This window comes from Phragmites australis, chromosome 6 (assembly GCF_958298935.1).
Source record: "Phragmites australis chromosome 6, lpPhrAust1.1, whole genome shotgun sequence".
Taxonomy (NCBI): Eukaryota; Viridiplantae; Streptophyta; class Magnoliopsida; order Poales; family Poaceae; genus Phragmites; species Phragmites australis.
The window spans coordinates 14,251,589-14,262,659 of NC_084926.1; the positions used below are offsets into that span (position 1 = coordinate 14,251,589).

The window sequence follows — 11,071 nt, forward strand, 5'->3', positions numbered from 1 at the left end:
AGCAAACCAACTTATGCCATGTCATCAACTATCCCACCCACCAGACAAGCTTGCATGCAGAGAATCTTTTAGTAATCTCAATCTTTAAAATGTCATATCTCTTGAACCATAGGTCAGATTGTCGATCCGTTTAAAACATATTGCTAGAAAAAAATGTGCTTAACAAAATGAGATCCAAAAGGCTATATTTTGATGAAGTTTTAGGATCGTAATGGAGTTACGTCCATGTAAGTCATACAGTTGCGCTTTGTGATATACTGCAGTTACAACATGGGTTGTAGTTATGATTCAGAAACAACCGAGTTACAACATACTGGACAACATAGTTACAACATGGTAGACACTAGCTACGATAATATATTATCTGAGTGAGTACTAATTATAATATGGTAGACACTCTAGTTACAATATAGTGAACACTCTAGTCATAACATGGTAGACAATCTAGTCATGACATGCATGATTGAGTGTGAACTAGTTATAACAAGGTAGACACTCTAGATACGACATATTGAACAATATAGTTACAACATGATACACAATCTAGTTACAACATGCATGATCGAGTGTGGACTAGTTACAATATGGTAAACACTTTAGTTACAACGTGCTGGATAATATAGTTACAATATTACCGATTGTAACATGGTCACATGTGAGGAACCGTCCAAATAATATTCTAATTAATCACCAAGAAGATCATTATTTATAATCATAACCTCGATGATTAACCAGAATATCATTCCGGTGATCCCGTCACGTGTTTTGTGCTCAAGATCGGAACACATGCCTTCCAACATTTAGCATCACAACATAGCTTAAGAAAGAGCAAATAATTAACATTTATATTACAAGCCTTTAACAAGCAACCATTTCTAACAATTTACATCAAAAGGTAACAACATCTACGTAGCGGAAATATAAACCTATACAACAAAACAGAGTGGAGCCACATGCTCTCAGGCTCCACCCCAAAAGCACGACCTCCGAGAGTAGGATGAACTACTCTTACCCGCCACCCTGATCGGTAGGTACGAAATAGCCAAACACCAGCTCTTCCCCACCAGCAGCACCTAAAAACGCAGGCATGAGTAAGAAGGTACTCGCAAGACTTAAAACCATATAGAGCACATATACATAGCTCAACTCCAAGGATTATGCATTGAACCATTAGCAAGGAAAAGCCACATGGTTAAGTTAAACATAAATGGTAAGCAACCTGGACACATATGTGCGAGCAACAAACTTAACCAACAACAACATAACTCTACCCTACCATAACCAATTGAACATAAATAATTGGAACCATTATGAACATACATGTAACAAAGACCAACTCAACTATCTCCCATATATCCAACCATCAATCACAAGCAAAAACTCTACGACCAGTGCAGATGGACAGAAGCATGCTCATGACCGAGAGCACAGTATTTCAAAATATTTTTACACCCTGCAAGGGGATACTCCTTTACCCACATGGCACGAGGACCATACGGCTAGTGCCACCCACTAAAGTGCACACAAGGGATACTCGTGTCAACCCTTCTTAATAAGGCCCGATCATTTGAAACATGCATCGCTCGGCGTGGTGGTACTAGAACTACTCCCAGAGCAAACTAGTACCACTACAAGTCCGCCCGCTCACACCGTCAATGTTCAGGCCCAAAATGACCGCAACTACAAAGGTATTCGGCTCGCCTTACCATTAGATCGGCATGTGGTGAGTACGGTAAGTACTAAAGCCGACTACACCAACGATCGGTGTTTAAACGATGCAAGCGGTCTACGGTGTCCGATTTTCTCTTCCGACCTACCCAGGGGAACTCCACATCCGGGCAGGATAAACACCTCCTAGCACTACCCACGTCTCGTCTCATACTCACCACTCATACAACCATCATCAACCCATAACCAACATTGTGACCATTATGAAAGTAAATAACGCCTATGCTCGCGAACGATGAAACAATTCACCGCTCAACTTCTACCGAATGACCTATGCATTGCTAAGCATTTCGATTTAACTTGTAACCTAGACACCAACAACATACTCAAGGAGACAAGGAAAGGATGAACAACAATTCAAGGTAGAAGTAATGCATTCAACATAGGATCTACCCACTTGTACCTGATCTCGACTCGACACATGCAAACATACATAAGCATAGTTTATCAATTTTAGACTTCATTCAATTGAACAAAGGTGCAATATACTTAGTTGCTTACCTTGCTACTCCGGTGGCTACCTATAATTACCCAAACAACACTCATAGAAATCCGGTAGGTTGGCGTCGTTTTCAACCACGAGCGTCTCCCGCTCCGGCTCCTTATTCACTAAACAAGAACATGTGCAATGATGAGCATGAATGAATGCAACAAGGTATGCCACAATGCTTAACAACATGCTAGAAGTACAAGATATGCGAATCAATACAATACTAAACGATCTAAATGAAATCTGAAAAATAATAGCCACCCGGAGTATCCGGGTTGGTCCAGAGTATCCGGGTCCGGACCCTCCGGGTGAACCTCCGAAAGAGGCGCTCAGTTACTGCCTTTTTATTTGACTGGCCCGGAGTATCCGGGTGAATCCGGAGGATCCGGGTCATCCTCCGGTGAAGGTGCTCGGTTAGCCACTTTTCTAACTTAACCCGGAACCTCCGGGCTGGTCCGGACTATATGAGCTGTGCTGGACACTCCGGATGAGGCTCCGGGAGAGACTCTCGGTTAATCCTTAACGCAATTACCCGGAGTCTCTGGGTTTACCCGGATTATCCGGGTGAGGCAGACTTAGGTTTTTCTACAAATTTTTCCTCGGTCGATTCGACTCACTTTACAAATATGTGCTACAAAAACGTGTATATGCCCTATCCAAAGGATTCTAAACCCATTTTGCACCCTAAACCCTAACAAATTTTGAATACAATTCGACGGACGATTTCTGTTGAACCCAGAGTATCCGGGTCAGCCCAGAAAAGCTGTTCTCGAGTGAATTTTTGGTCGATTCGAGTTGCGATATTCTCCAAGCCTAAAGGGAACATGTTAGGGATAGTCCAAGGGTCCTAGAACTCACTCATCAACTAGCAACACGACTCTATAGCTCAAATTTGTCAAAAACTCTATTTTTCTCCAAAAAGCTCAAGAACTTCAAGAACTACTTGATTCTTCTATGAAAACAAAAATGAATTGGATAGATGAGTAGCTCATGAGCTAGAGAATGCATAGATATCACATGCATACCTTGATCTTGCTCCTAGAGAGAGAAATCTAAGGGAGAGTGAGAGAGCTTGAGAGGTGAGTGAGAGGGAGCTGCTGCAGCTGTTGTGCTGCTGGGTGGAGGCGTGGGGAGTGAGGGAGGAGAGAGAGGGAGAAGGTGGTGCTGCCCTTTTTGGTGGTTGGGATGATGGGGCCACTTGTGGGGCCCACGTGTTGGAGAAAAGGGGTATTTCCAATGCGATTTATATTCTTTTCTCTCGCAAATTTCTTTCTCTTATCCAAATGATTTTAAACAAATTGCTTTATAGTTACAAAATAAAATCACACAAAATTAAACATAATGCTTAAGAAGCATATTTATGCTTAATTATGTAATTACAGATTTTGGGATGTGACATCACAATTAGTTACAATCAGTCAACCTGGACAGGTAAGTTGCAATCTCGCTATGCATATAGTTGTAACCACTCTGTCTATAGTTGCAACAGGTAGTTACAATCACTCTATGCTCATAGTTGTAACCCCTCTATACATGTAGTTGCAACTAGTCGCAATCATTGCTCATGTGGTGGGAACATGCTCGGTTATCTAGTGGACCCGCGGGGTAGGTGGGTGGGAGTAGGTGGGGCTGGCATGCGCGTTGGAGTCTGGTTGGCTGCTCGATCAAGCACGTGCGTGGCCTGTGCGTATTCTACTACATGCAGAATAGATATATAGTATATATACATGAAATACACACTTAAGGATACTACACGGAGAATGTGATATAGCAGAAGCTAAAAAAAATAGTGCATGCAAGCTTGCTGAAGGGAAAAAAGAGTGTAGCAGAATCAAAAGCTATTAGCATATACAGAACAACTTTATGCAGAAAAAAAGATTGTACTATACTTAAAAATATATCAAACAAAGCACGTGCATGCACCTCTCTCTTGTATAGCTCAAAAACAGCATCATGAAGATCAGTGTCATCCACATGTTTGTTTCCCTGTAACAAAAAGGAAACGAATTAGAGCTAAGCAATGAAGTAAATGCAAAACATAAAAAAAAATAAAAACAATATGGATACATAGAACGAACAAATCGGAAGGCTTGCGGATATCATCATCACATAATGCATCTCGTTTAGGTCAAATGTAATGCGATCAGGCCCATCTGCGATAAAACACAAATAAAAAATGGTACATAGTTCATTACCTTACACATAAAAAAGCATTGCCCCCCCCCCCATATATTTTTATCATAAAAAAGACTCCACCACTGTGCTTTTCAACATAAATCAGCAATAACAGCAAAAAAAAAAAGAGGAATCTACTTTAGAAATAAAAAATCTTGAGAACAAATACTATCAAAGTTGATGCACACTTGATGAATCATAAAAGGCAACACCAACATTCAACACAAAAAATAATGCAAAGAGGATAAAAAAAGAATAGTGGAAACACCAGTCTCTCATTTGAATTTCTATCAACATACAAGTTATAACAGAACCTCAAAAATCAAATAAAAACCTTATCCACATCACATGAAGCAAGCCTAACCCCCCCCCCTCTTTATTCGAGACCACCATAAACGATCCCCCCCGGTAGGAACATAACACTACGCATACATATCAACAACACAAAAAATTTTGGTCCATTTCCATAGAAAATAAAATCCAAAATCATGAACACTAAATCCTTACCCCTAACACATCACATATACATACATGCAGGGATTGAAAATACCCCCAGCCCCTAATACCAATCAAAACCCCCCATATAGGAAGATCATGCCAAAATAAAAGTAGCATAACTAGCTTGCATAAAACAGAAGAAATGAGAAAATATTTTGTTCAAATAAAAACTATTGGGAAGGTATGAATCAACCACGAGCAAAAGCTAAAGGAGCATCCTCACCACACTAAAAACACTGATCTGAATACTGCTCGATTCTTTCATCGATCTCCCTACAACAAAAAAAGAGGCATCAAAAGAACACTAGAACAGTGACAGCCCCCTCCCCCTTGGAAAAATCAAACAAACACACATCCAAATAATCATCTCAGAAACCATAATGAGAAGGACATACCACCTAACAAGAGTGCAGACGAGCCTGATTTCTCATCATATACCCGAATCCCCTCTTCGAAAACCAAACTTCATGAGAATGAACAAATTACACAACAAACGATATAGCTGAGAAACAGAACTAAGGAAAAATCACTTGAATCAAAGCCATGGATCTGCCACTTACGGAGGAAGATGGCATGCGTGACGAGAGAGAGCAAGATGATGAGCTACGTCGCCTTTGCCTCTCTGAGAAACGAGATGTCCCGAGGGAGAGAAAAAAAAAAGAAAGGATGAGAGAGAGAGAGAGAGAGAGAGAGAGAGAGAGAGAGAGAGCTGGAGAATGATGTTAGATGAAGGGGCGCTAAAACCAGGATTAAAAGAAAGCAATTTTAAAACCAAACTGGTCTCCAGCCAGCTTAACGGTTCGGATGCGCCCGAACAAAAACCCAGAACCAAAACCCTCACACAAACCTACATCAAATTAGCACCACTACGTAAGAAAACAGTAAAGGAGACATCATATTAGTAACGGCTACTCAACACGAATAAGTATGTGTCACTAATGTCCCTTCTGATCGGAACCAGATATAGATCTGTCACTAAGGAGTGCTCATTAGTGACAGATCGTAATATGATCCATCACTGATGATAATAGTGACATGTCAAGTTGTAGCCCGTCACTAATGACTAGATCATCAGTGACGGATCATCCTAGGTCAGACATTAGTGACATGTCACCCTAGACTAGTCATTAGTGACGGGTCTTGACCCATCACTAATGATCCACTTATTAGTGACGAGTCGTCTTATGCCAGTCATTAGTGACGCGTCGTCTTATGTCAATCATTAGTGATGGGTCAACTTGTAATCCGTTACTAATGATCAACTCCAATAACTAATGATGGTATTCATAAAATTTTTATTTTTTCTCACCTCAGCAGCACTAGAATAGGAACCATAGTATATTTCTGCTCAAATTTGATGTAAGATGTGGCGGCTATGGACACAAACACGTATTCTGAAAGCAGTGTAGAAACTTTTGGGGGCCAGAACTTAATCTTCTAAGCCGTTTTTGGCCTCAAAAAAATTTCCAAACTCGACAAAGCCGGGGAGAAACGGTCGTAACTTTTTTAGATGTCTGTATAGTCAAAAAACGTCAAAATCGAAGTCCATATCCAAAAGTTATGTCGTTTTACCGAATGCACTCTGGGTCACCTATCAAATTATAACCCTCGATAAAAATTGGAAAAATTAGTCATTAGTAATGGATCATGGTTATAACGCGTCACAAATGACCTTTGACAAAGAAGTTTAAAAGGATAAAATATCCAGTTTCTATCACAACTACGTGATAACAGAGGTAGTAAAGTGGCTACATGCGCAAGTAGGAGGTCGCGGGTTCGATTCGCATGGAACGCAAACTTAAAAATAATATGAAAAAAACGTAGCTCATGAGATATATAGGATGGGCCTGCATTGGGATGGCTCGAGTGAAAAAATATATATATTTATTTTTCGTGTCCAAAAAATACGAAAATTATTCATCAGTCATTAGTGACGGATTAATATTACAATCCGTCACTAATATTAAGTCAATAGTGACGGATCACGGTTACGACCTGTCACTAATAACTTATCATTAATGATACGATAAAAGTGACGAATACGGGACCCATCAATAATACCGGTTATCACCGTTATTAATGACTTTTCTTCACATACTATATAAAAATAAAAAATCGTATGGTCACAAATTAGTCAGATTTTGTCGATGGATAAATAGCAAAATTCTTATTTTATACTGAAGCCTGACACGTACATAAATTCCGAGGTCAAAAATAATTCAGAGATCAATCATCTTATTTGTGTCCTCTTAAAACATTAGTGGCGTCTTCGTAGACGTCAAGATTCTTCATATCGGAGGGTTGGAGATTCTCTGACTAAATTGTTCACCAATAATTCGTAGGCCTAGAGCTACTAAACATAAAGACATTCTGATTCTGTAACCCACCGTAAGATTGACGACGAACAATTGCTCATCTTTTGAACAAGCTAGGTCAATATATACCAAGCCAAAACCGCTGCCGCTAAACCAAAACCAGCCACGCGCGGTGCAGTGGAACCGAGCGAGAACACAGGATGCATGCATCTCCTCCGTCACCAGATCGAACCTCGATCGCTGCCTACGTCTCCGGTCAACTTGAGCAGATTACATCGCCTTTTCCGAAGGCCTAATTCTAGACGAAGCTGCATGCATGACCACCGTCTTGTCATTTCGGCAATGCATGCATGACGCTATTGACGCATACATTCTTTCTTTCGGCAATCGATCGCCTCGCTTTGCATACATTCTTCACCTTTGAACGAGATCCATTGCAAAAGTAGCTGCAAAGTTGCAAATCTGCAGTGTATGCCTAACAAACTGAACATAGTACTGCACAAGTCATTACATGTTAATTGCTATCTTGTCAGTGCTGCATCGAATATATGTACATCATTGTAGCAGTCTCATCGTGCTGAACCGCTTTGAATCCAGCAGTGCAAGTGGGCAGCTACTTACTGTTGTCTAGTTCTTCGATTCAACCGAACTGCCGTTGGGAGCATAATGGAGAAGAATTTGAAGAGCTTTTGGGGCAAAGGGGGCGTCCAACTTTGCTGCTTTCAGTTTTCAGTGCTGCAACTTGGATGCAGGACATGGACTAATAATTACGTAGCTTTCAGAAGAGTGTTTTTGATGGTCCTTAGGAGGTACCATCAAATCATACCTTCGGAGGTACCGAAATTAGGTAACTAGACTAGATAACAAAATTTGATACCTCTCTAGTTATAATTTTTGGCACCTCCTAAGGATGGTAAAAAGACTCTTTTCAGAACATGTGGCTCTTGGGTTTAACGGCGCTACACATCCTTGGGATCAAATCTCAACATGATGTTTGCAAAATCTGGTCCCCAGCTGCCAAAATGTTCTCGTTTAGGGCTCAGATTGTTTCCAAATACGCACCTTATCGGCGGATCCACCGGGGCTATCCTGGAAACACATGAGTGTCAAGCCTCCTATTCCCCATTTACAATTTTTGATATGGAGACACTACGTGAAAAAAAAAAGTTGTTAGTAATGGATAATAACATGTATTAGTGGTGGGTCATATACTTATCACTCTTATCACATCACTAATGATACGAGGTCATTAGTGACCGGTGATGACCGTGATCCGTCACTAATGTTTAGTTATTAGTGACGGATCGTAACTGTGACCCGTCACTATTGACCGAATATTAGTGACGGGTTGTAATCTTTACCCGTCACTAATGTCCGATAAATATTATCGGTGGATGAACACCGTGAGCAGGGATCCTGAGGGATCCCCTTTGAGATTCGACCGGGGGTTGGTCCTGGAACTATCTCGTACGTGGGGTTAATGCGTGTGGGACTTAGGTGGGATGTATCGTCGTCAGCTCGTAGTAATGAATGCACCAATGATTTAGACAGGTTCAGGCCGCACGGAGGCGTAATACCCTACTCCTGTGTGTCTAGTATGTTATCAATGCTCTTCGGATGTCTGCCTTTCTCTGGATCTCTCCTCTGATCCCTGGATTTTTCTATCTCCTTCGGATCTGGCCTATTACATGGTGCTCCCCCCCCCCCCTTTATCTATCAGGGGGCCCTTCAGGAAGTGCCCAGAATAAGGGCACAAGTTCTCGTAAACAATAAATGGAAAGCAATCATCATTGGTCTACAGTTGATGTTACAGAGGTTTGAAAAAATATCCCTCGGACGGTTCCATTGGTCTTCGCGTTCCAGCTTTAGCAGGCACAGGGGTGCCCACTGGCCAGCCTCTGAGTACCCCCTCATGCCCGTTTGGGCAGAGTAGGTCTGCCGCGATCTGATGTGATAGGGTGATAAGCCTTGTGCCCATCAAGGATATCTTCAAACCGTCTTTCTTCATGGGCCCCACGAGGGGACATGCGATGGGACCCGCCACATTAATTGTGCTCACGCCTTCCTGCCAGGCGGTGGCAGGGACTGGCGTATTCAGTACGGCAGGCGTGTGGGGAATGTAGCCGGATGTGACCGTCCACGCTCCCCATTAAATGCAGCATCAGGCCTCCCACCGACTGTCCACCGGCATGGGGCTTGATGGGTGCCCAGGGCTCTCTGGGTACTCGGGGACTAACTGTTCTTGGCCCTGAGCGCCCACTCCCGGACCTGGCTTCCCTCAGGTCCTCGGGGCTCTCTGGGTACTCGGGGACCAACAGTTCTTGGCCCCGAGCGCCCACTCCCGAACCTGGCTTTTCTCGGGTCCTCGAGGCACTCTGGGTACTCAGGAACCAACTATTCTTGGCCCTGAGCACCTACTCCCGGACCTGGCTTCTCTCGGGTCCTCGGGACACTCTGGGTACTCGGGAATCAACTGTTCTTGGCCCCGAGCACCCACTCCCGAACCTGGCTTCCCTCGGGCCCTCGGGGAGATGGTCCCCGAGGGAAGGCGCCATGTGGCACTGCGTTGTCCTGGCCTCGGGACTCGGGAACCCCTGGATCCCATATCACCGACAGCAGCCCCCGGGCCCATCGGTAGGCGATGGTCTAGAGACTGAGGGTGGGGCCCTATTTCTTCGAGGCCGATCATAGCATTGGTGCCACGTGGCTTTTTGTCGCCTGGTGCCGAAATGTTTGCGGGCCTCGCAATTTTTAGGCCCAAGCTCTTGGTATAACCCAAGGAGGAGCCGAAAGGGCGCGTGCCCTTTCGAATTTCGAGGAAGGCGATGATGAGGTGGGAGACGCCCCAGGCTTCCGCGCAGATCGAGGAAGACGTGCCTCGCTTATTGCACCGAGGAATAAGGCATTTGAACTCCCAGCGATAGAAAAGGGGAGAGGTAACGAACCGTTACCTTCCTCAATCACCATTCTTGCCGTTGCCATTCTTGCCTTTGTCATTCTTGAGCACTGGGAGCCTTCTCTTCAGCCTTCAGTGCACCCTAACTCCAGCCACCTCCAGCGCACTTCCCACCTTTGAAAATGCCAAGGGCAGGAAGCAGCCGTCGGGAAGCGTCGAACATCGGCACCATTCTGCCGAAATCCCACCTCCTGAACGAGGAGGGCGCGGAGAAGGTGCGGAAGCTTATGGTCCCTGCTGGCCAGCAGGGAGCATCGGTGGTGATGCCATCCACCCATCCGCCCACCCCGCATGGGCCCGGGCAGATCATCATCTTTGCCTCCTTTGTGGCCGCCGGTCTGGTGCCGCCGTTTTCGGCATTCTTCATGCAAGTGCTGGACATTTACGGTGTCCAATTGGCCCACCTGAGCCCGAATTCGGTGGTGATCCTGGCGGTCTTCACCCACCTCTACGAGATGTTCGTAGGGGTGCCGCCGTCTGTGGCGCTCTTCCAGCACTTCTTCATCCTCCGATCGGCCGGGAAGAAGAAGGGGTCGGACGATGTGGAGGTTGTGGGCTGCTGTAATTTTCGCCTGCGGGAGGGTGTTGGTGACGCCTACATCCAGCAGGTGCTGCGTGGCAGGTGGGACGACTGGCGTCGAGACTGGTTCTACGTCGACGTCAGCCCCCACGACCGCCTTTCGCTACCTCGATCGCCGACGTAGCCCAACAAACGGGTCTGGGAGTCCGCTCCCGCAGCGGATGCCTGCCTGTGCCCAGTGCTGAACCGCATCGAAGACCTGCATCGGGCGGGGCTTACCTTGCTAATGGTGGTCGCCGACTTCCTGCGCCGTCGGTTGGCCCCTCTGAGGGAACGCGTCCGTCCCGCCTGGATGTACACCGGGCCTCGTGATGTGATGAGGACCTGTA

The 11,071-nt window shown here is 44.6% G+C and overlaps 1 long non-coding RNA gene across 1 annotated transcript; it reads right to left on the minus strand.

Moving 5' to 3' along the window:
* Positions 1-842: 842 nt before the first annotated feature.
* On the minus strand, positions 843-5,527 carry LOC133920485 (uncharacterized). The gene is made up of 5 exons (XR_009910108.1): positions 5,287-5,527; positions 5,115-5,164; positions 4,142-4,204; positions 2,230-2,337; positions 843-1,073 (listed from the first exon to the last, which is right to left on the minus strand). It is a non-coding gene; the product is annotated as an uncharacterized LOC133920485 (long non-coding RNA).
* Between the last annotated feature and the right edge of the window lie 5,544 nt (positions 5,528-11,071).